The sequence below is a fragment of the Saccopteryx bilineata genome, chromosome 9 (assembly GCF_036850765.1).
Source record: "Saccopteryx bilineata isolate mSacBil1 chromosome 9, mSacBil1_pri_phased_curated, whole genome shotgun sequence".
Taxonomy (NCBI): domain Eukaryota; kingdom Metazoa; phylum Chordata; class Mammalia; order Chiroptera; family Emballonuridae; genus Saccopteryx; species Saccopteryx bilineata.
The window spans coordinates 75,502,031-75,508,408 of NC_089498.1; the positions used below are offsets into that span (position 1 = coordinate 75,502,031).

At 44.0% G+C, this 6,378-nt stretch overlaps 1 protein-coding gene across 10 annotated transcripts in view; it reads right to left on the reverse strand.

The window, feature by feature from the left end:
• Positions 1–5,803, reverse strand: part of P4HA1 (prolyl 4-hydroxylase subunit alpha 1) — a 119,903-nt gene extending 114,100 nt beyond the window's left edge. For 5 of the 10 annotated variants that reach the window (XM_066242353.1, XM_066242354.1, XM_066242359.1 and 2 more), the window contains exon 1: positions 5,615–5,803. The gene's annotated coding sequence lies outside the window, so the exon portion shown is untranslated. Of the gene's footprint in view, positions 1–5,216; positions 5,298–5,561 lie in introns of those variants that run through there. The other 5 variants (XM_066242357.1, XM_066242361.1, XM_066242360.1 and 2 more) reach the window with 3 other exon arrangements.
• Between the last annotated feature and the right edge of the window lie 575 nt (positions 5,804–6,378).

The following is a 6,378-nucleotide window of genomic DNA, read 5'->3' on the forward strand; positions in this document are numbered from 1 at the left end:
ATGTGGAAGTCCTGGGTTCGATTTCCGGCCAGGGCACACAGGAGAAGCTCCTATCTCAGGCAAAGCCAACATATGGCCCGTGGGCCGCATCCAGCCTGCATAATGAAGTTATGCAGCCCGAAATTGAATTTTTAATATTCTCCGCACGACACACTGTGGAATGAAATACTCTAAGTGGTACTTTTAAACCATTATACATAAACTACAATATCTTCAGTAATCTTCAGCACAATTTATATTTGTGAACAAACTTTTTCTTTAATGAATCTAAATAAAAGTATAAGATCAAGATTGGACGATTTATATTTGGAGGCTGTGTTAAGAATAGCTACTACAAGTATAGATCCAGATATTAAAAAAATAATAGGCGATACAAAGTGCCTCAACACATCACATTAGTTTTTTAAATTTATTGTACTAAATTACTTACATTTATTCATAAACAAATTAAATAATAAAATTTTGTTTACTTAAACGAATCGTTTTTGTATTTAACATTTTTTAATTTTAATATCTATTTCATTCGGCCTGTGAAAAAAGTTTTCTTTCTAATCTGGCCCGGGGGCAAAAACTGTTGGCCACACCTATCCCATCTGCTTCTCCACCCTTCCCCCTCTCCTTCCTCTCTGTCTCTCTTTTCCCCTCCTGCAGCCAAGGCTCCCTTGGAGCAAAGTTGGCCCGGGTGCTGAGGATGGCTCCATGCCCTCAGCCTCAGATGCTAGAATGGCTCCGGTTGCAATGAAGCATCACCCCCCAGTGGGCATGCCAGGTGGATCCCAGTCGGGCGCATGTGAGAGTCTGTCTCTCTGCTTCCCTGCTTCTCACTTAAAAAAAAAATAAAAGAAAATAGACAACCTGAGTCCAAGTCATGGCTCTGCCACTCACTATATCTTGGGCAAATTACTTGACTTTTCTGAACCCTAACCTACTAACTCTTTTTTTTTTTTTTTTTTTGAGAGAGAGAGAGAAAGAGAGACAGATAGGGACAGATATAAAAGAAGAGAGATGAGAAGCATCAACTCATAGTTGCAGCACCTTAGTTGTTCACTGATTGCTTCCTCATATATGCATTAACTGGGGGGTTCCAGCTGTGCCAGCGACCTGGGCTCGAGCCAGCAATCTTTGGGCTCAAGCCAGCGACCATGGGGTCAGGTCATGTCTATGATCCCACACTCAAGCCAGCGACCCCATCCACTGCGCCATCACCTGGTCAGGCCTACTAACTCTGTTTGTACAGTGGGGATGATATAAAACCACCTCACAAAATTATTTTAAGGATCAAATTAGATAACATATAAAATAACACTTTATAAAGTTTTTATTTGTATTAAGTAGATTAAAACATCTGTTTAGGGCCCAGTTCAATCCCCATAGAAAATTCTTTTAGAGGGAAGAAAAATTATTGATATATTTTCATTAAAAAAAATGCAGCTAGAAAGAAAAGTGGTTAAAGTTTATTGTAACTATACAGGTGGAAACTACTTTTAATGGAGAAACAGCTCAAATGTCCAACAAGAGATAAAGACTGAGTATATTAATTTGATATATTACTATTTAAATTAAAAATATGTAAACCAGTAAAACATGGACACATAAATAAGAAACACTTAAGCAGGAATAGGAAGAAGTCCCAGATAGTACAACTATATTAGAAGGAAATTTCCATATATACTGCATTTTTTGCAAATATCCAACCAAATATTCTAATAGCCATCCTGGTCATCCAAAGCAGTATCAGGGAATGTTTTTTATTATATCAAGTTCAAGAACTGCTGCTGGAGTAACCTTAAGGAAGTCTTTTGGGTTACATTAGTATATATTGAAGCACAATATTTGGCTAGAGGGAAACTAATGAGAGGATAGCTTCAAATTATACAAATAAATTTTGTTGAGTAAGAGCCTGACCAGGCGGTGGTGCAGTGGATAGAGCATCAGACTGGGATGCAGAAGACCCAGGTTCGAGACCCCAAGGTCGCCAGCTTGAGCGTGGGCTCATCTGGCTTGAGCAAAAAAGCTCACCAGCTTGGACCCAAGGTCCCTGGCTCGAGCAAGGGGTTACTTGGTCTGCTGAAGGCCCACGTCAAGGCACATATGAGAAAGCAATCAATGAACAACTAAGGTGTTGCAACGAAAAACTGATGATTGATGCTTCTCATCTCTCTCTGTTCCTGTCTGTCTGTCCCTCTCTCTGACTCTCTCTCTGTCCCTGTAAAAAAAAAAAAAAAAAAATTTGTTGAGTAAAAATGAAAAGCTTTACTAGTTTCACAAATATACATACCCTGCATTTGACTTATCTCATATATAGTCATATACACATACCTCATTATGATTTACTTAAAAGGTTTAAGATCTCACTATAAGAAGAGCAATAAAGCTTAACATGGGTCTGTGAAATTTATTTTTGTTCACCTTCAAACATGTTCCACTTTCAGAGTAGGACCAAAGACCTACATGGGTGCGGGGGATATATGGGGAGAGGGAGAGGAGGAAATATGATATGTGATTGACTAGACGATTTAGCAATTCAATAGTTCTCCTACCAACCTCTTTTTTATTATTATTATTTTTGTGTTTTGTATTTTTTTTAAGTTGGAAACGGGGAGGCAGTCAGACCCGGCATGCCCACCAGGGGGCGATGCTCTGCCCATCTGGGGCGTTGCTCTGTTGCAACCAGGGCCATTCCAGCGCCTGAGGCAGAGGCCACAGAGCCATCCCCAGCGCCTGGGGCCAACTTTGCTCCAATGGAGCCCTGGCTGCGGAAGGGGAAGAGAGAGACAGAGAGGAAGGAGGGGGGAAGGGGGGAGAAGCAGATGGGCGCCTCTCCTGTATGCCCTGGCCGGAATCAAACCCGGGACTCCTGCACACCAGGCCGACGCTCTACCACTGAGCCAACCAGCCAGGGCCCCTACCAACCTCTTCCCCCCCCCCCCCCACCAACCTCTTAACGTTTGCTAAAACCCTTTTAGCAAAAATTTATTAGGGCCATCTATATACTTAGTCCAGTCAGACTTACAAGCCCAGCTCAATTTTCAGAAATATTCAATAAACACTGCCTCAAGATACCCAGATATCCTTAAAGATTAACTTCACATCTCTTTTATATTTTAATTCTTAAAATAAAGTTTCTAGATACGCTGGGGGGGTGGGGTATCTGTAAGTGGACTATAATATCCCATGCAGATGTGTGCATGCACTTGAATTTTTTTGACCCACGGTCCACACCTTCTATTAGATTCCCAATGGATTTCATGACCTTAGAAGAGGTTGAGCCCTAGCCAAATATTAGCTCGGTTGGTTAGAGCATTGTTCCAAAGCACAGAGGTTGCCAGTTTGATCCCTGATCAGATCACATACAGAAACAAACTAACCTTCCTGTCTTTCTCTCTCTAAAAATCATTAATTTTTAAATTTTTAATTAAAAAAAAAAGTTGAGAACTGCTACTGTGTATTTCACAGGGTATGCTTTTCAAATCTAAAAACAGTAATTTTATCCCAGTTGATTAATCAGTAAGTAAAATAAGGCTTTACATCCACAGAAAAGAAGGCTCACAAGCTTTAAGATTGCATCCCTGGAATAAAAGGAGGAGTTTAAACTTAACTGCCCTATGAAAGATACTGCTTGTCAGGATACAACCCACTCTGTAGTTATACAAAAGGTTAACAACTCCTTACCAAAACGCCAAGAATCGCCCACAATAACCTGAACTACCTAGCTGATATAAACTTTTCTTTTCAATAGTCTTTTGTACTAAATTTTTTGTAATAATTAAAAGTTGTATACAATTTGTTATCTATTTTACTACCTTAGGTACCAAGACATAAAAGAGCCATTGTAATTATCTGCTCACCAAAACCCTGGCTTTCAGTACTTTGAAATAAAACTCATTTTAAGAGGTCAAAGGAAAAAGCATTAGCCATCTAAAAAATGACAGAGTAGTTCTTTTCCTAGTTAGTCTATGTTAAATTTATAAGAAACATTTGCCATCAGCTATCTAAAATACTGGCAGGACTTAAAGCATAATGTTCCAAAACCAAAAATGACATAACTTTTAAAGGTAAGGAATAAAACCTATGATTCCCACAGAACGAAAAAAGTAAAATTTGAAGTTCATATTTAAGATTCTAAAGTTACATTCACAGGCTAAAAACCAAAGTTAAAGAAAAATCACAAAATGTCTATTTAAAATTAAAATCAAGGCCAAACATATGGAAGGTATGTTCCTCACTTCCAGCTTCCTGAATATTTTCTGCTTAAGGTATCCACTTTCTCCATAGAAACTTGATCGGAAAAATCCCTTTGAAATGTTTTAGAAATTCCAGTGTTCCTGCCATGCAGAATGAATATTTCATTTGATTATTTTAGGAAAAGACTAGCCTCATTCATAAGCTACATCTAAACCTAAAAGGGGAAATATGTTTCTTTCCAGAACCTTTAAAAAAAATGAGCAAGAAAGTTGATGAAAAGAACATTGCTGCCACGTCTCTTCCCCTCCCCCACTCACGTAGTGGCTATTTCGTCCTTTTAGCTTGCATTCCAAGGGAAAGTCAAAGTGCCACCGCTCCCCGAGAAACAAGAAACAGTTAAGTTGAAACTGGCAAGCCTCTTTGGCCTTTTAGATCAATTCCTAAAAGGAGATCTAGTTTCCTATTCATGCCTTTCTAAAGCAAAGAATTCAAAAATTTCACGAGTCTTTTTCACTCTATGCCGGACGCATAAGACATTTAGAGTTTAAACACTTAATTGTATATTAATACATTCAATTATTTACGGAAACAGTGTCTCATTTATGGTACCATGCTCCCTCCCCTCTAAGACATGGATCTGGGGGCCATTCATGCACTCCAACTCCAAGTTCTCACACAACCATGGAATTCGTTTCACTCATATAGACTTTAAAAAGCCGGAAATTCTGCTGAAAGAGAGGAAAGTGGGTAAGCAGCTCCTGTGCCTTTTAAAAAACATCTGTGTAAAAAGAGGGAAGAAGAAGAAGAGCTTCCCCGAAGACAGGCGGGTCTGACAGCCGACTTCCCCACCAGCCAGTCGGAAACTCGCCGCCCGGGGCTACATCTGGCTGCTACAGCTGCACCGCGGTGCGCAACAGATGAGTTCAGCCCGAACTTCTCTTCCCCGACCCGCGGACTTCCCATAGGGTGAAACTGCCCGGACAGGTTCGGCTGCGAGCTTTAAAGTCTGCTCTCCACTGCCACATGCTTACCATCTGCTGTCCCGGAGGCCGAAAACCCACGCCCCGCACGCGCGATCCCAGCAGCTTTACAGGGAGGACTAGGTATGAGAGGAGCTCGGGAAAATCAACAGGGAGATTCCTCCCCGGGAAGGAATATTCAAGAAAGTTCTGGTCCCCGGGGCGGGGACTGAGGCTGCCGCCGCCCGAGCGGCCGGGGGCACCCACCAGAAAGGAAGGCAGAAGGGCAGCCCAGGGAGGGCAGAGGGCTCTCGGCCGCCGGGGGTCGCGCGGCGCAGGGCGAGGGCCCGGGTCTCCAGAGCAGAGACTGAGGCTGCGGTAGACACTGGAGCACCCCCGCCCCCCAAGGCATCCCACCTAATGGGACAGGAACCGGACCGCCACCGCCGTCCGAGAAGGACCACAGCTACCTCAGGGCCTCGGGCCTCGGTCTCCAGAGTCGGAGGAGAGTCCCACCTGGGAAGTGGGACGGGAGCGCTTTCTTCAGTCCCCAGTCGCCTGCACGCGGGCGGGCTACCTTCCCCTCTCCTCAGTCCGCTGCGGGAGCAACTGGGCAGCAGAGGGAGCCAGTAAGCCTTTTTATAACCCCCAGGCCGCGACGGTAACGCTGGAGAGGAGGCGACTGCAGACCTCTACGTGAGCTCTATCACACCAGCGTCCCGCCGACTGCGCAGGCGCCGGCCCGGCCTCCCTCCCGCCCACAGCCCGGCCACGCCCGCACTCTCCACGAGCTGCTGGGGTCTGAGGCCGGAGGTGGGGCCGCAGGCGGCCTGGGATGTAACGCGCCTGCGCACGGGCCTTGCCACGCCGCCGTCACCGTGGTTACCTCGGATTTGCCCAGTTTTGTTTCACCCGATTATTTAGCGCCTTAATTTCAGGATCAGCCTCAGATCTGAACCGTGAAGTCACCAGCAAGGAGGTATCTTAAATATGAGGCGTAGAGCATCGTCATGGTAGCGAGAAAATAAAGCATAAAGCTTCCGGTGGAAAAGAATACAGTGCATCTTTGGTATCTAGCCGTCGTGGCCCTGAGGCGTTTTGCCACACTATCCTCCTCTCAACTCTATTCGGTGCAATCTCCATCGCCCACCTTTATACTTTATCAGTAGAAATCAGTAGATAACGGACTCTGAGTACCAGATGCAGATTGTCTGGGTTCAGTTCCTGGCCCAGT